Source organism: Maylandia zebra, linkage group LG9 (assembly GCF_041146795.1).
Source record: "Maylandia zebra isolate NMK-2024a linkage group LG9, Mzebra_GT3a, whole genome shotgun sequence".
NCBI classification, from domain to species: domain Eukaryota; kingdom Metazoa; phylum Chordata; class Actinopteri; order Cichliformes; family Cichlidae; genus Maylandia; species Maylandia zebra.
In genome coordinates, this window is record NC_135175.1 from 34,927,727 (window position 1) to 34,952,286 (window position 24,560).

Consider the following 24,560-nt stretch of genomic DNA (forward strand, 5'->3'; position numbering starts at 1 on the left):
AAATCTTTGTGCTCCTCCCCTGACGTACACATCACTCATTTTTCAAACTCCATTGCAGTTTATTTTACACCTCAGACCTTTTGTAAACAATGAAACAAAAGTTAACTAAAATAAATTACAGGTTGCAATAAAATAAACCACTAAACAAACCATCTTTATGGTGTAATTATTTCATGTATAGTTGTTTGTTTGTTTGTTTGTTTGTTTGTTTGTTTGTTTGTTTGTTTGTTTGTTTGTTTTACTGTGTAATAATATTCAACACTGCTATCAATACATTTTTCAAAAAACATCTGTGCAAAATGGGTTTAAAAACAAAAACAACTGTGGGATACTGTTCTTCCGTGATTTGAACCAGGGAAACAAATTGTGGCAGGATCAGCCTGATATTATTTGTATCCCACTGTAACTTAACTGTATAAAGAGCTAATATCACCAAAATGTCATTATAAGAAGTGTTTGTGAAATAAAAATAAAGAATGTGGGATACTGTTTGTCCCACAATTGGACAGCCAGTGCGTGCTCCCTACACAGGGGAAATAAATTCTGTTAGTGATACATACTATGGCACCACCATGGTATGTATAACTTATAGTCAGACTAAAGCCAGACTTTCAGATCCTCCCTGTCTGGAGGTAACGCTCCCTGATTCCTAAATGTACTCTTTTTCCAGTGGATTAAGGTTTGTTGCAGGTTACACAGGGATAAGGGTATCCAGGTTTTCCTTTCAGCAACTTCAACTGGGCGACCGTGGCTCAGGGGGTTTGGGAAGCGTATCTGTAACCGGAAGGTCGCCAGTTCGAACCCGGGCTCTCTGTCCTGGTACTTTACCCTACCGCCTACTGGTGTTGGCCAGAGGGGCTGATGGCGCGATATGGCAGCCTCGCTTCCCACTCTGCCTGAAGTCCTCCACCATAGTCCCCTAAGAAGCCCCACATCACCGGCCTGAATGACTACAGACCGGTGGCACTCACCCCAGTGGTAATGAAATGCTTTGAGAAGCTGGTCCGCAGACACATCACAGCAGCCTTGCCCCGCAGCCTGGATCCACACCAGTTTGCCTACAGAGCAAACCGGTCCACGGAAGACGCTGTAGCCACAGCACTCCATGCTGCATTAACACACCTGGAAGAGCATGGTAGCTATGTGCGGATGCTCTTCGTGGATTACTGCTCAGCTTTTAACACCATCCTTCCACACAAACTGGTGGCCAAGCTACAAGACCTGGGGCTTCCATACAGCACCTGCATGTGGATCAACAGCTTCCTCTCGGGCCGTAGACAGAGAGTCAGAGTTGGCCATCACACATCCTCAGCCCTGAGTCTCAGCACTGGCTCACCCCAGGGCTGTGTGCTCAGTCCACTGCTCTACTCTCTCTACACACACGACTGCACTCCTCGCCACCACAGCAACATCTTTGTGAAATTTGCAGATGACACCACAGTGGTGGGGCTCATTTCCAAGGGAGACGAGTCTACGTACAGAGACGAGGTGGAGCAGCTGACGTCATGGTGTAAGGCCAATAACCTCCTCCTCAACACTTCAAAAACCAAAGAACTCATAATAGACTTCAGAAGGAAAAAGGGAGAGATCCAACCACTATTCATAAATGGGGACTGTGTAGAAAGGGTGGCAAGCTTCCGCTTCCTGGGAGTCAATATAGAGGAGAACCTTTCCTGGAGTGTGAACACCTCCGAGCTGCTGAAAAAGGCCCAACAGAGACTGTACTTCCTGAGAATTCTCAGGAGGAATAACATCACACAGAGACTGCTGGTGTCCTTCTACAGAGCCACCATTGAGAGTGTTCTAACTTACTGCATATGCATCTGGTACACTAGCTGCACAGGGGCTCAGAGGAAAGCACTCCAAGGGATCATTAACACCGCCCAAAAGATCACTGGCTGCCCTCTCCCCACACTGGAAGTTCTACACAATGCCCACTGTTTTGAAAAGGCCCAAAACATCATAAAAGACACCTCACATCCTGGCCACTCCCTGTTCGAACTGTTGCCCTCAGGCAAACGGTACAGGGCAATCAGAGCAAGGACTAATAGACTCAAACACAGCTGTTATCCAACTGCAATAACACATCTGAATACTACAAAAAAAATGTTCATCACGCCACTCTTGTGTTAATCTATGCACGGTCTGAAGCATGTGTGTGGGAACGTATGTGAATGTTTTACTGTTACATCTTATCAGAATCAGAAAGGGTTTATTGCCAAATGTTGAGCAGGTTTACAACATTAGGAAATTGCTGCGGTGCTTCAGTGCAAACATACTGTCATAAAAATATAAAAATAAGAATAAGAATTAAAAGTGCTAAGTGGATAGATATATACATGATATATACATGAGTGCAGGTGGTGATCAGTGCCAAACATGGAATGATGCAGTGAACACAGCGTAGGGTCATGTGTTAGTGGTGGGAACAGTCATATGGTTATTGTTCATGTGTCCAACAGCAGAGGGGAAGAAACTGTTCTTATGGCGAGAGGTTCTGGTGCGAATGGACCGGAGCCTCCTGCCTGAGGGGAGCAGGTCAAACAGACTGTGTCCAGGGTGAGAAGGGTCAGCTGAGATCCGAGCTGCACGCCGCAGTGTCCTGGAGGTGTACAGGTCCTGCAGAGATGGGAGTCTGCAGCTAATCACCTTCTCAGCAGAGCGCACAACACGCTGCAGTCTCTGTTTGTCCCTGATAGTGGCTCCAGCGTACCACACGGTGATGGAGGAGGTGAGGATGGACTCGATGATTGCAGTGTAGAATTGCATCATCGTCCGTGTTGGCAGGTTGAATTTCTTCAGCTGCCTCAGGAAGTACATCCTCTGCTGGGCTTTCTTGATGACGGAGGTGATGGTGGGCTCCCACTTCAGGTCCTGGGTGATGGTGGTACCCAGGAAGCGGAACGAGTCCACAGAGGTGATGGGGGTGTCAGTCAGGATGATGGGGGGGAGTGGAGCTGTGTGCTTCCTGAAGTCCACAATAATCTCCACTGTCTTCTGGGCATTCAGCACCAGGTTGTTGTGGCTGCACCAGGACACCAGACATTCAACCTCCCTCCTGTAGGCAGACTCATCCCCGTCCGAGATGAGTCCGATAACGGTGGTGTCATCTGCAAACTTGATTAGCTTGACAGACTGGTGGGTGGAGGTGCAGCAGTTGGTGTACAATTATTAGTATTTTAAGTATTCTATCTATTTTATTTATTGAATTTTATTGTTTTATTTATATTTTGATATTGCTAGGGATGATGCAATGATCGGGGACCATTCTTCATTTCGTTGTTCTCGTGACAATGACAATAAAGTTTCTGATTCTGATTCTGATTCTGTCAGTCTGCCCCAGGCTACAACCGTAGCTTGCCTCCACCAGTGAGTGAATGAATAGTGGCATTGTAAAGCGGTTTGGGTGCCTTGAAAAGCGCTATATAAATCCAATCCATTATTATAACTGCTTTGGGTTTTGTCTTTTTTTGTTGTTGTTTTGTTGTTTGTGTTTAGCAATACCTGATACGGTCCCTACCACCTGGGGCTCGACCATGTCTTGCTTTTTATGGCCTTGATGCTTACCCAATCTTCAGGCTTCACTGGATTAGTGGAGTCCCCTAGGTCCTGTAGGGGGATTACATGAGATAATTACAGATATCTTTAACTACATCTTTTTTTAAACTGGACTAAATTTGCTTCTTCATCCTCGCCATCCCTAGAGAATGGTCTCAGTTTAGTTCAGGTAGTCTATATGGTCAACTATACACAATCTCAAATGTAGTTATTCTCATGTAAAAGTAGGCACTCAAACCAGTTCCTTCCTGTCTCCAAATGATTTTGTCCTATACTTGGATTTTAAACCTATTCCATACCGTCACTGTCATTATATTATGCTGCTATTCATACTGTCATCATATTAATGCTGCTATCCTGTATATATTGTACATACTATTGTTTGAGTACTTACGATTGTTTTTTTTTTGTACTTTTTATATTTTACATTTATATTTATTATTGAAACTTGCACCAAGGGAGTGGCACTCCAATTTCGTTGTACTCTGTACAATGACAATAAAGGCTATTCTATTCTATTCTAAAGTGCCATTGTGTCTTTCTACTATGCCTGCTGATTGTAGGTTATAAGAACAGCTGCGTTTCACATTTATTCCCAGATGTTTTGTTAGGTGTTAGATGACCTGATTCATAAATAGACCCCCATTTATGTGTACTTTTTACAAAAATCCATGTTTAAATGTTTGAACGGTTCTTTTGATCGGGGTATCGTTCCCCTTTTGGGTCTGTCCTGACTCTGAGGGTTGTTCTTTATGTACATTTCACATCTAGCACATTTTTTTAGTAGTTAATAAATCCATAGGTGTTAAATGTGTTGTTTATCATAGATGCATCCCTCCTGTTGAGAGTCGTGTAGGAGAATTGCTCAAAATTGCATATTTATATACACTCTTAGGTAAGATGCACTTGCTTTCTGCTAAGTAGGTCCTAAACATTTCAAATTGCACTTTTTTTAATCCAGAGATGTTTTTCTGGGTTTGGCGTATGTTGCTGTATGCCTCACAAAATCTCTAAGTCTAAGTCTTGTGTGTGATTGTTCTAACATAAACAGCTCCATCAGTTTCCCTGACTCTGTGGTTGCCTTCGGTGTGCAGCACTGCTACAAATTGCTAACTGTTTTGGCAACTACAGGTTGTCCACTGTTGCCGAGTATTATATACAACTGCTTGGAGGTTGAGGTTGCTCTAGAAATTGTATCGATACAGTGGCATTTATAAATGCACACTAGCTCCTACTATGCTTCCATCAGTCTGAAAGAATATTTGTCATTTAGAACAACTCAAGAGTCAACCTGCTCCCCAGTTGGTTGTATTCTGGTTATAAATCTATAGAACAGGAAGGTTACTGAGTGCAAATGTAATAGTTAATTAGTTAAGGAATTTCTTTTTAAGTATGACTTTCTCTCTATGTAGACAGCAACAGATATGTGATTTGAATAATTAGAAACATATTGCATGTAATTACCAACCTGAAGGAATGAGGATGAGGATATAGATGTATTGGCAAGACAGTCATTCAAATCATAATCTCTTGATTTGCAGATACATTAAACAAAGCTGAAGTTAAGTATTATAATTATACAGAGTCCCAAGAATGTGGCAGGATAACTGGAATATCAGCATTCATAAAACATTCAGAAATATGGTCACTGGAAGAGGGTGGGTAGGTACCAGAGAGAAGAAACAGACAAGTACCAAACGGCAATGTGTGCTAACTAGAGGTCAGCGATCTGTCGGCTTCAGCCCCGACGGCGGGTCCGTGTCCATGTGAGAAAGGGGACATTTTACTGATTCTGATGCATCGGCGGGTCCGCGCTTTATGTTTACGTCTTTGTGCAGAATCCGTGTTCCTGCTCTCATTTACTGTTTTAGCTGTTTGGTGGTTGTTGAAATTTTGTGAGGTTTAAACTGAGATTCTGGCTTTTCGGGCAAAATAAATTTATATTTAAAAAATCAATTCAGGATTTTAATGAATCGATATGACATTATCCAAGCAAGAATCGATTTCAATCGATAAATCGATAATCAAAACCTACCCTTAGTGCTTACTGCAAAGAAATTGAATCTGTTAAGCATGCACTGTTAGAATGCCAGGCACATGTCCAGGAGAGGAAGACGTTAATGGCAAATTTTGAGAAGCTAAAGATATTTTACATTAGAAAAACAGCCAGAAAAACTGTCTCAGGTCTGTGGTCAGCTGTTGAAATTTGTGATTAGAATGGATGCGTTTTTTTCCAGTTCCTGATCCACATTCCAGTCCAGTAGGTGGCGGTAATGCACTTTTGCAAAATGCCATTACACTTAAAAGAAGACTAAGAAGAAGAGTAAGGCTATCCCACTAGCATTGTTTTTATCGATAGTTGTGTCAGTCTGCTGACTTCGGCTCCATCACGGAGGTTCTCTCTGTTTGTGGGCTCATCTAAAGGTAAGTGTTTAGTAGGGATGGAAACTGAGATCATTTAGTCTAATTCCTTGGAATTGTTAGTCTGCCCGTCTACCCCCTGTCTTTTCTTACACTCGCGCTGTATTCAGCTGTTTTCAGTTCGTGTGTTGAAAAATGGTGGCGCAGTCTACAGCGTGGACATTGGCATTACTAGTTGTTATTGAACTAAAGAACGAGAGCGCGATGGTAGACGGGAAACGTCCTCCAGGATAGAAACAACACATAACGCTGCTAACACAACTTTAGCTCTTTGCAAGCATTTGCACAGACGGCATGCTAACGCTCAGCTAGCATAGAACTCACAGCGAAAGCTGAGTGAATAGAGATTAACAGACCACGTGACTTTCGTGCATTGCATTGTAGTTACGAGTGGTATTGCATTTCCAGCACCAGTAATCATTAATTCTGCGGTTTTAATGTCTACTTGGATTTTATTTGCCCCAAAATCAGTCATCTACAACACGACGGAGAACACGGCAGGTCCGTACAAAGGCAGACTTGACGAAAAGGCAAAACAAAGAACGAGGAAAAATCAAAGGAGTGAAAGGGTCAGACCCATATAAGCATACAGAGTGGAGTAAGGACGTTAGCCTGCTGCCCAGCTTTCATCACGCACATATTTATTATTATATGGTCCTAAGTGTGAGTGCATACACTCACAAAATGTTTAGTAATTTCAGATCCCTGCAACAAGCCCAGGTCCAGTTTACTTTGGTGATTTGGACTATTCCATTTCACAGCTGTTGTTACATTTTTGTCCTTTATCTCCTGTACAGGCCAACGCAATCTAATTGTTGTTTTAGGTTGTAGTGTTACACAACATTTTCAGATCTAATAGAAATAAAATTTAATTTAATCGTAATTCATTCAGTTATTATCTTTGTTTATAACTGGCATTATTGTTTCATTCTATTATAGAATCTTATAAGAAAGAGGCAAAATTGTATTCAATGGTGCTTTATTAGCTGCTTCGGTGAAAAACAAATCAACAATGCAACAAAAAAAACAACAACATTGCAAAACAACTTACTGGAAAACAGTTATTCATCACTTGCTTGCTTCAGTACAACACGTGGGCACATATATGCAGGACTTTTCATGGCTGTTTTGATATCGCTCTCTCTCTTAACCGATCAAATCTGGCTATGGTAGCAGATTTAAACTCGGTCTGACCCAGGTTGATAGAGGGCGCCAGTCTGGATCGCATTCCTGCATTTTGTAGGCTGGTTTTCCTACAAAACACAACAAACATTAGCCCGCAAAGCCACAGTGAACAAAGTAGCATAGCGCAACAAATTCAATTCAAATGAAGACTTATTTGTAACCTACATCAACAATTATGTTATGATAAATTACGTAATAACTACAACAGAAGACTTACCTTTGTGGAAATGCTTGGAGTGTTCTGGGACGTTATATTTGGTCTTCGAATGGCTGCAATCCAGGCCATCCGTCAGCTCTTTGTTACTTCGGAAACATGGCTTGAACAATCTCTTCCACGACCGAATCCGATAAAAAACGATCACTTTACCCGTTTCTACCTGTTCATATTTCTACAGTATAATCTACGTAACATATTCAGAATATGTTTCTGTCATTGAGTAATGGAATACATTTTAAGAGTAACCTTCCCAACACTGGTCTTCACACACAGTTAACACACACAGTTTTTTGACAAGTAATGTGTTGCGTGGCATATTCACATATATGTATGACTGCTGAAAATGCTCACCATTGAAAATAGATATAACTTAAATAAATGTAATTATTAATCCCTGAGGAAACACATAATATCCTTAGAATAGGGCACTGGAGGTCGTGACCTAATTTCTCAATGGTGCAACCAAAAAAAATCTTGCGTCACGCTGGTGCGATTAGCCGTTCAAGAAAGAAAAAAAACCCAGTCTGAAAGTCTCTGTGTGGTTAACAACAGACACACATTATGCCCATATCATGGTCTAAACCAATCAGAGATAGTCAAGGGTGGGACCTCTTTTATTGACTGTGTTCCAGATATTCCTGTAGGTGCAGGCGGAGAGAGGGAGGTGAGTGGCCTAGGCCTGATAGAAGTAGATGTAGCTGTGGGTAATGAGAAAATCTTTTAAGAAAGATTAATAAATTTGTCATGAAGTTGAGGCCTGATCCATCCGAAATTCATAGCCAGTGCTCTGACAGTGAGCCATCAACCTCTGAGGTTATGTTTAACACTGTTTCGGAGACAGCATTAGATAATGAGCCACATATGATCGACTCCGAGCCAGAGCCCGCTGACAGTAAAAGTGGGGCAAGTGTATACAATTCAAAGAGAGTGGCTTGACCAGTTTCACTGGCTAAGATACAGTAAAGCCAGTCAGTCTGCCCCAGGGCAGCTGTGGCTACAACTGTAGCTCGCCTTCACCAGTGTATGAATGTGGGAGTAAATGAATAGTGGTATTGTAAAGCGCTTTGAGGGGTCCCGAAATGCGCTATATAAATGCAATCCATTATTATTATTATTATTATTATTATTATTATTAAAGCTGACAACATGATGCGCAGCATTTACTGTGGTGCAATGGTGGTTTTTGATACGGGAGACATGGGCCATACCAGAGTGGCATCGTGGGCATCAGCAGAAAAAGATGCTTGCACCCATGCTGCCCCGACATCATAACAGCTCAAATGTGCAGTTGATGTGATAGTGACGGGCTGCTGAACCAATCAACTGGAATTCTTTTGGAACACCAAAAATACTTTGGCTCACGTGGTTTCATGGAATTATGTAAAATAGTGTCGTGGAGTGTCATAATGCTATTAAAATCCTCACATATTTGAAACTGTAAAAGACAGACATAGCTTTGATTCAAGAGATACATCTTGATGAGGTGGAATCATTAAAGTTGAAAAGAGACTGGGTGTCCCAAGTTTACCTTAGTGCATTTTCCAGTAGGAAAAGAGGCGTGGTTATATTGATTAGAAGAAATTTGGATTTTCAAGTACTCAATCATTATACGGATCTGGAGAGTAGTTGGGTGGTCTTGGATGCATGTCTACAGGGGCAGAAAGTGACATTGGTCAACATATATGCCCCCAATTCTCCTCAACCACAATTTTTTCATGAAGTGTGTAGCACAGTGCGGAATATTGGAAATATAAATATTGTAATTGGTGGGGATTTTAACCAGGTCAGGGATGTGTTTTTTGATTAATCCTCTCGTCTTAGACCAAATAAGCACCCTGTAGATGCTGCTTTGGACGTTGTGTCAGAGGAGCTGAGCCTGGCGGATATACGAAGACTTCTGTATCCTCAAGAAAGAGACTATACTTTCTTTTCCCATCCTCACTTTACTTTCTGGTGTCTCGCTCTCTGGTGAGTCAAATTGTCGGGTCCTCCATTGGTAATATTTCAGTAACTGATCATGCTCCCATTGAAAGTTTTGTCCTTGGGATAAACTAGTCTGTTTTGTTTCGCTTAATGCATCTTATTCCCGAAAAGTAGGATAGTTGTTTCTGGGGTTTCACCTTAAAGCTTCATAATTATTGTTGTCACTGAGCAGTGTACTGTTTATTTGCTCTGCTTCTATTTGTCAGGGATAAATTACATATCTATACATTTTATGTCCCAGCTAAATAACAAGTCTGGTGGAGAAGCAGAGGAACAATTTCAGCCCTTTGGATTCAGCTCAGCCACTAGAGAGGAAACAATGACTTCAACACAAAAGGTGAGAAAAATGATCACAGTTACACTGTTGCTGAAGTTGTGTGCACAGCTGGTTGTTAACAGCAGCTTTATCTTTTCCATCCTGGGCTCCTCTATACACACAGAATCTACATTCACAAACAAAAACCTTAGAAGTTACAAGAAAATACAAAGACCATATTTTATCAGCACTTGCTTACTTAGCACTTAGGCCGAGCAATAAGGCGGTAGACGATGAATAAGGCCCCCAAAGTGGAAGCGCCTTTCACCAACAACATCAGCTAGAGGGTGGGTGCCTGCTCTTTGTGAGACCTCTTCGTTCATCTTCTGGTCCCAATAGGAAATTCTCATGATTCACCGCAGACCACGTTGTTGAAGCATATTCAGGCTTCGAGTGATCGCATTTGTTGAGTGCCAGTCGGAAGATGATAGAGTTAAATAGTTTGATCTTGAGCCTAGCATTCAGGGAGGTCAATTTCCAAATAGGTTGGAGACATCAGAGAACACCGGCCGCCTTCTCTGCTTTGATGTTGACATCTCGATCAGAGATCCCGTCATTTGAGATGATGCTGACCAGATACATGAAATTCTCCACCTCTTCAGCACGTTGTTGGTTGATCATGACAGGAACTAGTGCATGTGCATAGCCAACTCGGAGTACCTTGGTCTTCTTGGCACTGATTCTTAAACCTACTTTCATGGTCTCCCTCTGCAGAGCTGCAGTTGACTCTTGGAGGTCTTACTGAGCCGAGCCCAACAGGGTGATGTTGCCTGGAAAAAAGGCCAAGTCGATGAGATTACGCCCTTTTTTCCAGGGGACACCGATACTAGCTTGGTCAGCTGATCGTCGCATGATGAAGTCACTTGATAAAAGGAAGAGGAAAGGTGATAGTACGCATGCCAGTATTAATAATAATAATAATAATGGATTGGATTTATATAGCGCTTTTCAAGGCACCCAAAGCACTTTACCATGCCACTATTCATCTCAAAGAAATCTTCTCAGCCATCAGCCGTCTGGATGCAGCAGCGGGAGTTGGCATAGAGACCATGAAGGGCATATACAAACTGCTGGGGGACTCCATAGTGACGTAGGATAGCCTTCTTGAAATCGATGGAATTGATAGAACTCTTCCTTTGGTATTCCAATGTTTGTTCAATGATCGTGCGGAGAGTGAAGATTTGCTCGACACAGGACCGGCCACTCCAGCCTGCTCATCGTCCACTGCGCATCATGAAATTTCCCCTTGTGGGACTACTAAAGGTATATCAATCCCAATTCGAAAGAACGAGGCAAAGTAACTTCGCGGGTACTGACAGTAGCGTGATGCCCCACCAGTTGTTACATTCTCCCAAATCGCCTTTCTTCGGAAGTTTGATGACGCCTTTGGTCTCATCAGGTACACGCGATGTTGACCAGCTGGCGTTTAGGAGTCATGTAAGAGCGAATTCCAGCTGGGGTCCACCGTGCTTCAACATTTCGGGGAGGGCCTCATCCAAGCCAGGGGCCTTTCCACTCTTGAGGACTCAGATCATTGTCTTGACTTCGGTAACACAGATTTGTCCGATATCGACTGGAAAAAGCTCCATGGAGGGTGCCAGGTCTTCGTCCACCTGGTCCTGAACCGACTTCGCCAAACTACATTCATCAATGGGGTCCCATGAATGGTGGGAGGTACGAGTCGTATTCATGTTAAAGCTGGGCCAATTTACCAGTTTGTAACGGAGTCTGTACATTCCATATTCCATAACGGGTAGTTTCTTCTGGGTCGAAATTTGATCGACCATCGAGCAGGTAACGACCTGAGGGCTTTCCTCCACTGCTGTCATCAAGGGTTGCCGATCATCTTCGCCCTGGTTCAATCGATGATGAGATTTGTTTGCTCTTTCCGTAGCAATCGAGGTTTTAAAAGGCGGGGTTGCTAACCCCATGCCCAACCCTCCTCCTTTCTCATATGGCCTTGGGACCGGCAATGGCAGAGTTTTTATCAGCACACAATATCATCAGCTAACTCACAATTTTTCATACAGTCATTTTCTCCAGTGATCAGTACTTCTTTTATTATGTCATTTTCCTTACAACTCCCATTGTAGCACTTCTTTGTAATGTGATATTATCTCCAGTATGTGGTGATAACAGACCTACAACGTGTTTGTTGACGTCTTTGATTCCACTAATGGAGTCAGTTTCAGTTTGTTCCACGACTGCATTTTAATCACTGCCTCTGTTTGTATCTCTGTCACTGCAGGACCAACATGGAGCGAGAAGTCAGCGCTCTCAGGAGGCCGACAAACCTCACAGAAGAAAGGGGCAGAAAAAATACACCTGTGATGAGTGTGGGAAGTATTTTACCCGTCTTGGAAACTTTAAAACACACCAACTCGTCCACAGTGGAGTTAAAGCATACAGCTGTGACTTGTGTGGAAAGTCTTTTGCCCAGGCTGGAACCTTGAAAAAACACAAAGTCATCCACAGTGGAGTTAAAGCATACTGCTGTGATGAGTGTGGAAAGTCTTTTACCCAGCCTAGTCACTTAAATGCACACCAACTCATCCACAGTGGAGTTAAAGCACACAGATGTAACTTGTGTGGAAAGTATTTTACCCGGTCTGGAACCTTAAGAATACACCAACTCATCCACAGTGGAGTTAAAGCACACAGATGTAACTTGTGTGGAAAATCTTTTACCGAAGCTGGAAGCTTAAAAACACACAAACTCGTCCACAGTGGATTTAAAGCACACTACTGTGACTTGTGTGGAAAATCTTTTTCTCGGGCTGACAACTTAAAAACACACCAACTGATCCACAGTGGAGTTAAACCATACATTTGTGACTTGTGTGGAAAATCTTTTGCCCATCCTAGAAGCTTAAAAATGCATCAACTGATCCACACTGGAGTTAAAGCACACAGCTGTGATCAGTGTGGTAAAACGTTTGCTCGCAGTTGCAACTTACGACGTCATCAAGATACCCACTCTGGAATTAAGGCGAATAGCTGTGACAAGTGTGGTAAAACCTTTAGTAGTATAAGTTACCTAAAAAGACACCTGCGGATTCACACTGGACAGGATGTTTACTGCTGTGATCAGTGTGAGAAAGTCTTTACAACAGCCACACAGTTACATCACCACACATTTACCCACACTGAAGAGAGACCTTATAAATGTGACCTGTGTGAGAAGACTTTTAAAGCACCACATTCTCTGAAAGGGCACCAGCAGATCCACACCAGAAGGAAACTCTATAAGTGCAGTTACTGTGAGGTATGTATTTATATTTTTATCTTGTATTTTAAGCCTGACTGTTTGGAACAACTCTGCTCTTTAAATTTGTTTTAGCATGTTAAGTTATTCTACTGCAGTTAAAGTTAGTGTTGTGAGGTTCATCAGATTTTAGTTTCAGTTATTATTTTTTTCTTCCATGATCATAAAAACACTAAATAATTACTTTTCTACCCTTTCTTCCAAATTTATGACTGCTACAATCTGGTCAGTGTTAGATGACTTATTATGTTCTTTACTAACTAAAAACAATTATTTTTGCTTCAAATTGGGAGTGAGACCGATTGGATTGGAACTTTTCATATGTACTTGTGAAGAATATGATGTAACTTGTTGTTTAGATATGATTGTTTGTATATTAAATGAACTACCGTATTTTCACGACCATAAGACACACTGTACTAAAAGGCGCAGTCTCAGTTATGTGTGCCATTACTGTATTTAACACACACATAAGGCGCACTGGATCATAGGGCGCATACAGTGGGGCAAAAAAGTATTTAGTCAGCCACTGATTGTGCAAGTTCCCCCACCTAAAATGATGACAGAGGTCAGTAATTTGCACCAGAGGTACACTTCAACTGTGAGAGACGGAATGTGAAAAAAAAATCCATGAATCCACATGGTAGGATTTGTAAAGAATTTATTCGTAAATCAGGGTGGAAAATAAGTATTTGGTCAATAACAAAAATACAACTCAATACTTTGTAACATAACCTTTGTTGGCAATAACAGAGGTCAAACGTTTACTATAGGTCTTTACCAGGTTTGCACACACAGTAGCTGGTATTTTGGCCCATTCCTCCATGCAGATCTTCTCGAGAGCAGTGATGTTTTGGGGCTGTCGCCGAGCAACACGGACTTTCAACTCCCGCCACAGATTTTCTATGGGGTTGAGGTCTGGAGACTGGCTAGGCCACTCCAGGACTTTCAAATGCTTCATACGGAGCCACTCCTTTGTTGCCCGGGCGGTGTGTTTTGGATCATTGTCATGTTGGAAGACCCAGCCTCGTTTCATCTTCAAAGTTCTCACTGATGGAAGGAGGTTTTGGCTCAAAATCTCACGATACATGGCCCCATTCATTCTGTCCTTAACACGGATCAGTCGTCCTGTCCCCTTGGCAGAAAAACAGCCCCATAGCATGATGTTTCCACCCCCATGCTTCACAGTAGGTATGGTGTTCTTGGGATGCAACTCAGTATTCTTCTTCCTCCAAACACAACAAGTTGAGTTTATACCAAAAAGTTCTACTTTGGTTTCATCTGACCACATGACATTCTCCCAATCCTCTGCTGTATCATCCATGTGCTCTCTGGCAAACTTCAGACGGGCCTGGACATGCACTGGCTTCAGAAGCGGAACACGTCTGGCACTGCGGGATTTGATTCCCTGCCGTTGTAGTGTGTTACTGATGGTGACCTTTGTTACTTTGGTCCCAGCTCTCTGCAGGTCATTCACCAGGTCCCCCCGTGTGGTTCTGGGATCTTTGCTCACCGTTCTCATAATCATTTTGACCCCACGGGATGAGATCTTGCGTGGAGCCCCAGATCGAGGGAGATTATCAGTGGTCTTGTATGTCTTCCAGTTTCTGATGATTGCTCCGACAGTTGATTTTTTCACACCAAGCTGCTTGCCCATTGTAGATTCACTCTTCCCAGTCTGGTGCAGGTCTACAATACTTTTCCTGGTGTCCTTCGAAAGCTCTTTGGTCTTGGCCATGGCGGAGTTTGGAGTCTGACTGTTTGAGGCTGTGGACAGGTGTCTTTTATACAGATGATGAGTTCAAACAGGTGCCATTCATACAGGTAACGAGTGGGGGACAGAAAAGCTTCTTACAGAAGACGTTACAGGTCTGTGAGAGCCAGAGATTTTCCTTGTTTGAGGTGACCAAATACTTATTTTCCACCCTAATTTACGAATAAATTCTTTACAAATCCTACCATGTGAATTCATGGATTTTTTTTTTCACATTCTGTCTCTCACAGTTGAAGTGTACCTCTGGTGCAAATTAAATTACTGACCTCTGTCATCATTTTAGGTGGGGGACTTGCACAATCAGTGGCTGACTAAATACTTTTTTGCCCCACTGTACAAGTACCGTATGCGTATTTAAAAATAAAGCAGGAGCAAACCTGAGTTCGGTACCTTACTCACATTTCTATTACCGGTAATCGTCATCATCAACAACACACAAGCATACAAGTGTGCGTATTTAAAATAAAGCAGGAGCAAAACTGAGTTTGGTACTCACATTTTTATCATCAATCAAACCCATCGAAGTCCTCATCTGTGTCTGAATTGAACAGCTGCGCTAAATCTACATCAAACATGCCAGGTTCACTTTCTTCACTGTCAGAGTCACTCTCCGTGCCGTGCGGCTCCTCGGAAATGATGCCGGCTTTTGCGAAAGCTCGAACAACAGTGCCAGCAGACATGTTAGCCCAAGCATCTACAATCCATTGGCAAATTGTGGCGTAACTCGCCTGGCGCTGCCTTCCACTCTTGGTGAAACTGTGGTCTCCATCGGTCATCCATCGCTCCCAGGCCGCTCGCAGCCTTACTTTGAACGGGCGGTTCACACCGATGCCCAGCGGTTGGAGTTCCTTTGTCAGGCCTCCCGGAATGACAGCAAGCTCACAGTTCATTTGTTTCACTAGTTTTTTCACATCGGCTGTGAGATGGGTACGCATAGAGTCACAGATTAAGAGCGATGGTGATGCGTGGAAAAAAACACCTGGTCTCCTTACATACACCTCCCTCAGCCAGTCTTTCATCATTTCCTCATCCATCCAGCCCTTTTCATTTGCCTTAATGATGATTCCTGCTGGAAACTTCTCTTTAGGCAAAGTCTTTCGCGTAAAAATCACCATAGGCGGCAGTTTCTGTCCATTAGCATGGCAGCCAAGCACAACAGTGAAAGAAGACTTTTCATACCCCGTTGTGCGTATCGCTACCGTGCTGGTCCCCTTCTTCTCCACAGTGTGACTCACCGGGATGTCAAAAGTGAGCGGGACCTCGTCCATGTTTGTGATGTGGCTGGGCTGGATGTTTTTGTCGCCGATGTGTTTGCTGCAGTAGGAGCGGAAGATGGCCAGCTTTTCCTTATAATCTGCTGGAAGTTGCTGCGCTACCGTAGTCCCGGTCCTGATGGAAAAATGGCACAGTTTCATAAAAAGTGAAAGTGAAACTGCTTTTAGCCGAATGGTGACCGTCGAAACGCTTCTCCCGCTCGTTCTTTGCTCAATGATCCAACTCGGCCACACTTCACCCTTTAGCGTTCTCATGGTGTTCTCTACTACGTCCTCATTACAACACACAGGGCGCACTGCGCTATAGGGCGCGCCGTACTTTTTGAAGAAAATCTAAGACTTTTAAGTGCGCCTTATGGTTGTGAAAATACGGTAGATGGAAAAATGGAGAGTCATTTTCGCCTATTAAGTTGAGTGTTATAATGTAAACAGTAAAATGTAACTGGATGTTGGCAGAGATGCTCTTTATTTCAGGCAATGTTCAGGATAAAAATGTTAAAGGAGTTCCCCGACTTACACTGTGTTTGTGTCTTTGTTTAGAAGCAGAGCGGCACAGATGGATCCAGTTCTCAACCCTGTCGTCACTGTGGTGGTGGGAAAGCGTTTCGCTGTGACCTTTGTGGAAATACTTTCAGTAATCGACAGAGTCTAAATCGACATCGACGTAGACACACTGGAGACAAAATGAACTACTGCAAAGAATGTGGGAGAGGCTTCACCACATTAGGTGATTTAAAATGCCATGAACTCTTCCATAGTGGGGTTAAAAAGCATGTCTGTGACCAGTGTGGGTCATCCTTCACCACTGCAAGTGACCTTAAAAAGCATAAACGAATCCACACAGGAGAGACACCATACAAGTGCAGACACTGTGACAGAAGCTTTTCATATTCAGCTAGTCGTAACCAACATGAACGTACACACATGAAAGAGACATTTAGCTGTGACCAGTGTGACAAGAGCTTCAAGAATTTCACTTCATACTCCAAACACAAACGATCCCACGCTGCAAATAAACTGTTTCACTGTTACCAATGTGCAAAATCATTCACTTCATTATCTGCTCTGCGCAAACATCAGCGTGATCATGCAGGACTGAAATCACTGGATCACAATGAATCTGACGAGACAGAAAGATCCTCTTCTGGTTTCAGGGTCAGACTTAAACACCTTGAGATCAGGCTCCACAGAGTTCAGCTGGAGTCTCCTGTAAAGAGTGCAGCTGATGTCACACTTGGATCTGATGAGGTAGCTCTGCTTTCTGGACCTGCAGTGAATGTTAAATTAATGAAGCTGTAAGTATAGATATGTACATGAAGTTTATTTTCACTTGAGGGAATTTTAATGTTCTAAGTTTTCATCCCTGATACATTTTAATATTTCTTCCCTTAGGAAACCGTAGTGTTTAGTAGTTGTACCTTTTGCTACATTATAGAAGTTATAGGAATGTGTTTTACCAAAATTGTATCAAAACTACCCATTTGGATATATACATCAGTTCTTTTTCATTTTGATTTTCTTCCTCTTTTCCAAATACTACTTGCTTTTTCTATGTATTCATTTTATGTATTACTTCAGTTACATTTTAATCGTTTTTCATATTTATTCTTCTGCTTTGGTAATCCCTGCTCTTAAATCCTTTTCTTTCAAAGCCTCAAATAATTTCACACCAGTTCAGGCACGTGCAGAGGGGGGGGCTAGAGGGGCTTGAGCACCCGCCCCTTTCCTGATGGGTGCCCAAAGTGCCCTTTTGTTGAGGCAACTTTTCAAAAAAAATTATTATTATTATTTTTAATGTGTGCATGCGTGCGGAGTCCTGTCTGTGCCCCTCAACAATAATATTTAACTAGTAATCACAGTTTTGCTAAATAAAAGGATCTGGCTTGCATCCGTCACATGATCACATTTAACCAATGATCGCCCTTGACGGCAGAACGCGCTGGTTACGAGCCGGGAATGAGCTTGCAAAGAGCACACGCATTTTAGCGGTCCGGAGCTGCAGGAGAAACACAAGTTAACTCAGAGACACAGACTGATGCGACAAAACCAGTAAGTAGGTGTACAGCGCACACTGTAGTGTGTAGCACCCAGTAGCATTAGCTTATTATGTACACGTTGGTAAGCTGTCTTATTGCAACTGACGAACTGAAACAAACGAGCGTGCTGTGTGTGCAACAGCGCGACAAACATTACCTGTCCTTTTATTTTATTAATGTGTGTGTTTTATTTAGATGGATTTTTAAAAAAAAATATTACTCATGATATAACATTGTCCAGACATGCCTGGTAAGGACATGAGGAGGAAACAGTAGGAGCTGTGTGAGGCTACTAAAGGCAGGGCTATAACATTTTTCTGTCATCATTTAGATTAAGTGCTGGAGTTGTTAGGTGTGGATAATTAGATTATAGTTTATTGCAATAGCAAGTTGTGCCTTGTTCTCAGATAGACAGCAAGTGGAGAGTGATATATGAAATGATGGGATGGAAGGAAGAAGAGAAGCAAAGAGTGAATCACAGGCAGAGCCTAAGCGCTGTCACCAATCTTTGCATTTTGTTATTATTTCATGACACTTGTTTAATCAGCTACCATCTCTCCTGTGGACTTTTTAATGTCAACAGTCTCAGATCAACACAGCCCTGCCCTCCATAACATGCCATAAAATAAATAAAATAATATTATAATCTAACAATTCCCAATAAAAATAATATTATAATCTAACAATATTATAATCTAACAATCTAACAATTCCCCCTGATGAGCTCATTAGAATAATGAGCTCACCAACACCCTGTAATCCAGTGTGGCCGGGTTCATCTCTTCTCACTCCTCACGTCCTTTGTCCCCTTGATGGGCGAACCATATGTGAGATGACCTCTGTGTTTGCGCAGTTCAGATGCAAGAAAAACTATTATTCCAACAATAGCAGGTACAGATGACACTCCCCAGTTCTCCCACAGCTTTATTTGGTGCTACCATATACCCTTCAGACGTACTCAGACTAGAACCTCTGTCCAATGAGCTTTTAGCCTTTATTTTATTGCTGCAGCTACCAGTGTCGTCCAGTTGGGTGATCCTCTGCTCTTCTTTCTTCAACCTCAGGGGTTAGACAACCCTTCAGTCGTGGCACAGATCAGGGGATTATTCTGCCCCGATTTCAAACAAAGATCCTTGTATCCTCGGGTCCTGTGTGTCCTCCAGAAAAAGATCAGGAAGGCGTCCCCCTTTTGCCCAAGAGCCTTTCGAACCTCGTTGGTCTGGTGTTCCTGGTTTTCCGCCAACCCCTTCATGGTTATTGCTGTGTTTATGGGATCCATCCTTTTGAGGTGACTACCCGGAGCCCAAACGCCATCACCCTTGGACCCAGTTGGTGTCTCGGCAGTCACCGTATCTATCTCTGCTGCCAAGGATCCTCGCATATCTGTGACCTCGTCTGGTGTCTGTTCCTTTCTCTGTAAGAGACAGAAAACCAAAACACCTCTCCTCCTAACCCTAATAATCTAATGTTGTTATCTACTGACCTTCTAGTGATTCAGAATTGGTCTAAACATTCAGAATGTCCCAGGGACTTATTCTAATCATATCCTATGTGTGTGTAAGCGTGTATGCATTTAGCCCTCTGCACTCAAAGTCAATACCTGCAATATATCAGTCCGGACCATCACGCCGAACGAAGCTTATGACCTTCAAAAGACCAAGTGCCAACTCATCATAAGCACAATTGCAAGATGTATCTGAAACTTATTAATTTTGTCTAATTAATTCAGTTCATTTCAATGATTAATGCTTAAACATGGAAATAATGATCTATGCTTCTCACTGATTCTCTACAAAAGTCCGGAAACTTCTCGGGCCACTATTAGCTTAAGCTTTACCATTCCTAAGTTATTAAAGACACAAATGAAGTTATAAAAATGTTCAAATAATCCTTGTTTGATGTTAAAGCTCAACTTCCCCCACCTTTTTTGACACATTCCCATGTGTCAAATCAACGGAGCTAGAACATTAAAAGAAAAGGTTAGGCAGCTACAAGGTTTCCCAGATTGATAAATTGATCTGCGTGTGATGTTCTGACTCAGGTATTTAATATTTTAATAAATGTCGTTTAATCAACTGCCACTATTTAAAACTTAGCTTAAAGACATAATTGAATAAAAATCACAAAGAATAACATGATATCAATGTTATGTAAGCGCGTGCGGCCCTCTATGCTCGAAGCCTTTTCCCTCAATAGATCAGTCAGACATTCGCGCTGACTGTAGCTTTTAACCCTCATTAACTTGAGCACAACTCTACAATGAGCAACAAGTTGCAATATGTATAAAAATGATCATGGTTACACCTGCAAAGAAAGATTATATCATTATCCTAACACCTGTAAATAGAAGATTAATCAGAGGTTATAACAATCACAGGAACACAGATGTTAGTATAAGGTCAAAAAGCTTCAATAAATGATCATCGATGCAATGCTTGTTGCATGATTCTCATACAATAATAATGCTGATATTAAAATAACAGTAAAACACCCCCTTTTATCCCGTTTCACTTGGCACATAAACGTTTATAATTGCCTCTTTTAAAATTTATTTCCCCCTGTTCTCCCCTTACTGAGCACAGCAGGGGGATCTTAGTTTTGAATCAGCCATGAATCCAGCTCACCTGATTCATCAGTGAGCTCCACCGTCACTGGCGTCTGACAGGGTGGCGCTGCATACTCTTCCTTTAATGTCACTATTTTCAACCTGTTGATTAGAGTGCTTAAACCTGAAGTCGACTACGTCCACAACAAGTCAATACAGCTGTAAATGTGGCCAATTATCAATCTATTACCAATCAATATCAACAGATAGCTTTTATTTTATGAATGCTTTCAGTCAACCACTCACCCAGAGGATCTCCAATCCCAGGAAATTCCTTCTCCTCATTTAATGAGTCTGTCCTCCTTCCATGCCCTGGTAACTGGTCCATCCAGAGCCATATGATCTCAAAATATATACATACAACAAGCCAAACCACACCTTGGTCACACCAACCCTTTTCCGCCCCGAAGATGTCCAATGCCATCCTAGTATGGACTGAAAGTGGCTTTAACGCTGACTGTCCTGACAATCCATTTTATAACATTCCCTGGTCAGATCTGCCAATCTCCGCCCCAGGGTTTTAACCATTTTGCAATTTTCATTAGTTTCTATGTTTTTTCTAGTTTTGCCTCCAGATTTTCAATTTTTTACCAGTTGCAATCAATTCTACCAATTCTTTGCTAGTTTAGTCTAGTTTTTATTTTCTGAAAATCCTTAGTTTCAGTTTAGTTTTGATTAGCGCCAGTTATAGTTTTAGTTTTGTTTTGCAAAAATTAAGTGTCACCAAATCCCAGCTCCATTATATCAATCATGCTCTTCTGCTTATCCTTGGGTATTAAGATTATTAACTCTTGCTGCACCAGGTGTTCCTAATTTTGGTTCAAGTGAATTGATAGACCTTTTGAAGGCGATTGTTTCACACATTTATTTAGATGTCCCAGTCCTGTTGTCTCGGGATGCATCACGCTGCCTTATCTGGGGTTAGCAGTTTTCTGGGGATGCGGGTTGAGTGGGGGAGCTCTTCAAGGAGGGGGAGTGTGCTCCCCCTGATGAGCTCTTCAAGATAAGCTAGGTTAGCCTTCTTGTGTGAGCTTTTCAAGTGCACTTTAAGGTTTGTGGGATTTTTAGTTTTATAAATGTCCCTCATAACCCCCTGATGACCCAGTAATTCATTTTTGCGCACTGCAGTACACATTTAGTTTCTGCTTATAGCTCTCATCCTCTACTTGCCACTCCTCTAAGTCCTGATGTTTCTTAGAGAGGACAACAGTACCTTTAACCTTATATCACATGCATGGGGGTGTGGCCTTGCCAATTGTTTTTTTTCCCACCTTTTCAAAATGGCTGGCGTGCCCACCAGCACATTTTATGAAAGAAAGGTAAGCATGATATTTACATTTAAAATGTTTTGTTAAACTCAGATTTTTATTTTATTCAAAAATAAACATCTAGTAAATAATTTGAGGAGTCTTTAAGAATTAGGCTTATTGAGTTTCACAGAGAACATGACTAATTTATTAGTGTGTACTCTAGTGCACGTCGGGACTTTGTACTTATATTTATTTCACTTTTTCCTAGTAGACAATTCTTTAACGAAGGCAGAGAGAATTCTTAACAGGATAATTGAGCGAGATTCAAACATAGATTTTTCAGAAGATGAGAGTCTTGTGAGCCAGATAGGAGAGGGTGAGAACCCAGGAGGAGCCACACAAAGATTATCAAGATGCAGTGGCAGATGTAATAGAGAAAGTCAAGGTCAAGGTAACTTTATTTATACCCAAAGGCAAGGTAAATTTGCTTTACAGAAAAATGACAGCAGGGCCCCCTGAAAACTGTCGTCCTATCTGGTCCAAAACCAACCTGTAGGAGAATCTGGAATTTTGATTTTGAGTTAAAAATAAAATATGGGTAAAATGCAGAAATGTTTTCCACTAAAGAAAAAAAAAATAAGAGTCACAATTATAGCTGAATCCATGACACCTAATTGTTTCTACAAGATCACGTCGTTGCTAAAAGTCATCAGTGATCTCAATGTGCAAACAGAACTCACAGTATCTGGAGTTCAAGCTCCTCTTGGCTGAGAAACCAGGGACAAACATGTGAACAAGACCTGAATAATACCAGTAATGAAAAGTTCTCTCCGAAAATCAAGAAAAGGAAGCCCCAATCAGATGAGAGTGTAGCAAAATATGGTTCACTCCACTGAAATGGTTAACGGTCCAAGGCATTTCAGTTGTAGAATGGTTGGGTGAAACAGTAAAACATATGTGAGATGTGGGAAGTGCCAAATGTTCCTTTGTGTCTCCAAATAAAAAATAAAAATCACAGTACTTCCTCAGATATCATAAATGAATTGACTTTTGTGAAATAGAAAGCCCTGTGCAATCACTTGTTCCTGAACCAATGGCTTACAGCTAGTGAAGTGTCAGTGACTTCTAAGTTGGTCCCTGATCTACATTTTTATGATATTGTTATATAAATAAGTTTTAATCTCCTGCTTACAAAAATTTCCGTGGAGCATTTAATTATCTTAAATAGCTCTTGAATGTTGTTAGTTTCACATTCGTGATCAATGAACTCCCCTTGTGCACTGTAGTGCACCTGTTGTAAAATTTAAATAAAATTAGTTAAAAACAATTTTGTTTTTGTAATGTATTTATTTTACCGTCCCAACACTTGATTTATCTTAAAAAGAAAAAGAAAAAAGGAAACTACTCTTCCTTTTTTCTTTTTTCTTCCTCCCTGGGTCTCAAGAGGACATTGTGTCTCTTTCCACTACCAGATTCTTGCTATATCTAAAAAACAGTCATATTCAAAGTGATCCTAAATTGGACTCTGGCGCTTTCTCCCGACTTTCCTGACATGATTCTGCGCGTGGACGGAGCAGCAACACAGATGACTCAACTTACGTACTGCCTTGACTTGACTATTGCAGGGCACGCACACATCAATGAAACTAAACACATTTTGCTATAAATCCAGTTGATTTTAGTTAGTTTTGTGAACCTTCATTACCGTTTTAATCAGTTTTCCTTCTTTGTTTTGATTTTATTTCCGTTAACGCAAATGTTTTTCCACTTCTAGTTTTCGTTATTTCATTTGTTGTCTTTAATAATAATAACCTTGCTCCGCACACTGGAATAAACATAACCAACATGATCAACATTACACTGCGTATCAATTCACCATCTTATCGATTCAAGTGCTCCATCCTTATGTGGTTTGTGACATTATGTTTATCTAAACCTCCACTTTGTCTCTAAATGTTTAAAGAATTTTTTCAAGTTCAGGGTCAAATTTTGAGAATTTGACCATAAGTGAAAGTTATGGCATTATCACCCCCTTTGGGGCTTACCTTTCCCAGTTTTGATGATATTCCTCTATTCTTTGCAAGTACCCCTTTTCGGTGGCGAGAAACTGTTGGTGTGGTCAAGCGGGTGCTGTAAAAACAAAAGCTCAAGACAGAACAGTCACCAGTCATGTACTTCATATTGATCCTCTGAGTGTAATGGTACATTTTAATTTAAACTTCTCAAAACTAAACACAATATTTTACTTATCTTACTCTTGTTCTTGTGCAGCACCACCCCTGTCGGTTCTATCTTACTTTTAAATTGCTGACTATTTCAAGAAAGCACCCAAAAGGCGGGGACCAGTGTTTATCATTACATATCTCTATTTTGCGTGTGACAAGTCTATCATTCCCCTGTTATTCATAGACCTCGGTAGAGGGTTTTTTTTTTTTTTGTTTTTTTTTACCTCTATAAAAGTTAATTGACTCTTTACAGTGACCCACTATGGTTAATAATAACATGTTCAGTCATGAGTGAAATCAAACCTTTTCTTCACTTTAGCATTTAACATTCCCAACCATATAATATGATACATTAATCGAAACACAGCTACTAAAACACAATTTTCTTAATGCAAACATCAGTAACTCAAAATTAGCAACCAAAGGGTTCAGTCTGCAGTTCACACTCCTG

The 24,560-nt window shown here is 41.5% G+C and overlaps 1 long non-coding RNA gene across 8 annotated transcripts in view; it reads left to right on the top strand.

The window, feature by feature from the left end:
• Window positions 1–5,729: 5,729 nt before the first annotated feature.
• Window positions 5,730–24,560, top strand: part of LOC112432484 (uncharacterized) — a 34,910-nt gene continuing 16,079 nt past the window's right edge. The window contains exons 1-6 of one of the 8 annotated variants that reach the window (XR_013100235.1): window positions 5,764–5,982; window positions 9,203–9,349; window positions 9,606–9,701; window positions 10,395–10,564; window positions 11,929–12,945; window positions 16,534–19,086. This is a non-coding gene — a long non-coding RNA (uncharacterized LOC112432484). The other 7 variants (XR_013100233.1, XR_013100231.1, XR_013100234.1 and 4 more) reach the window with 7 other exon arrangements.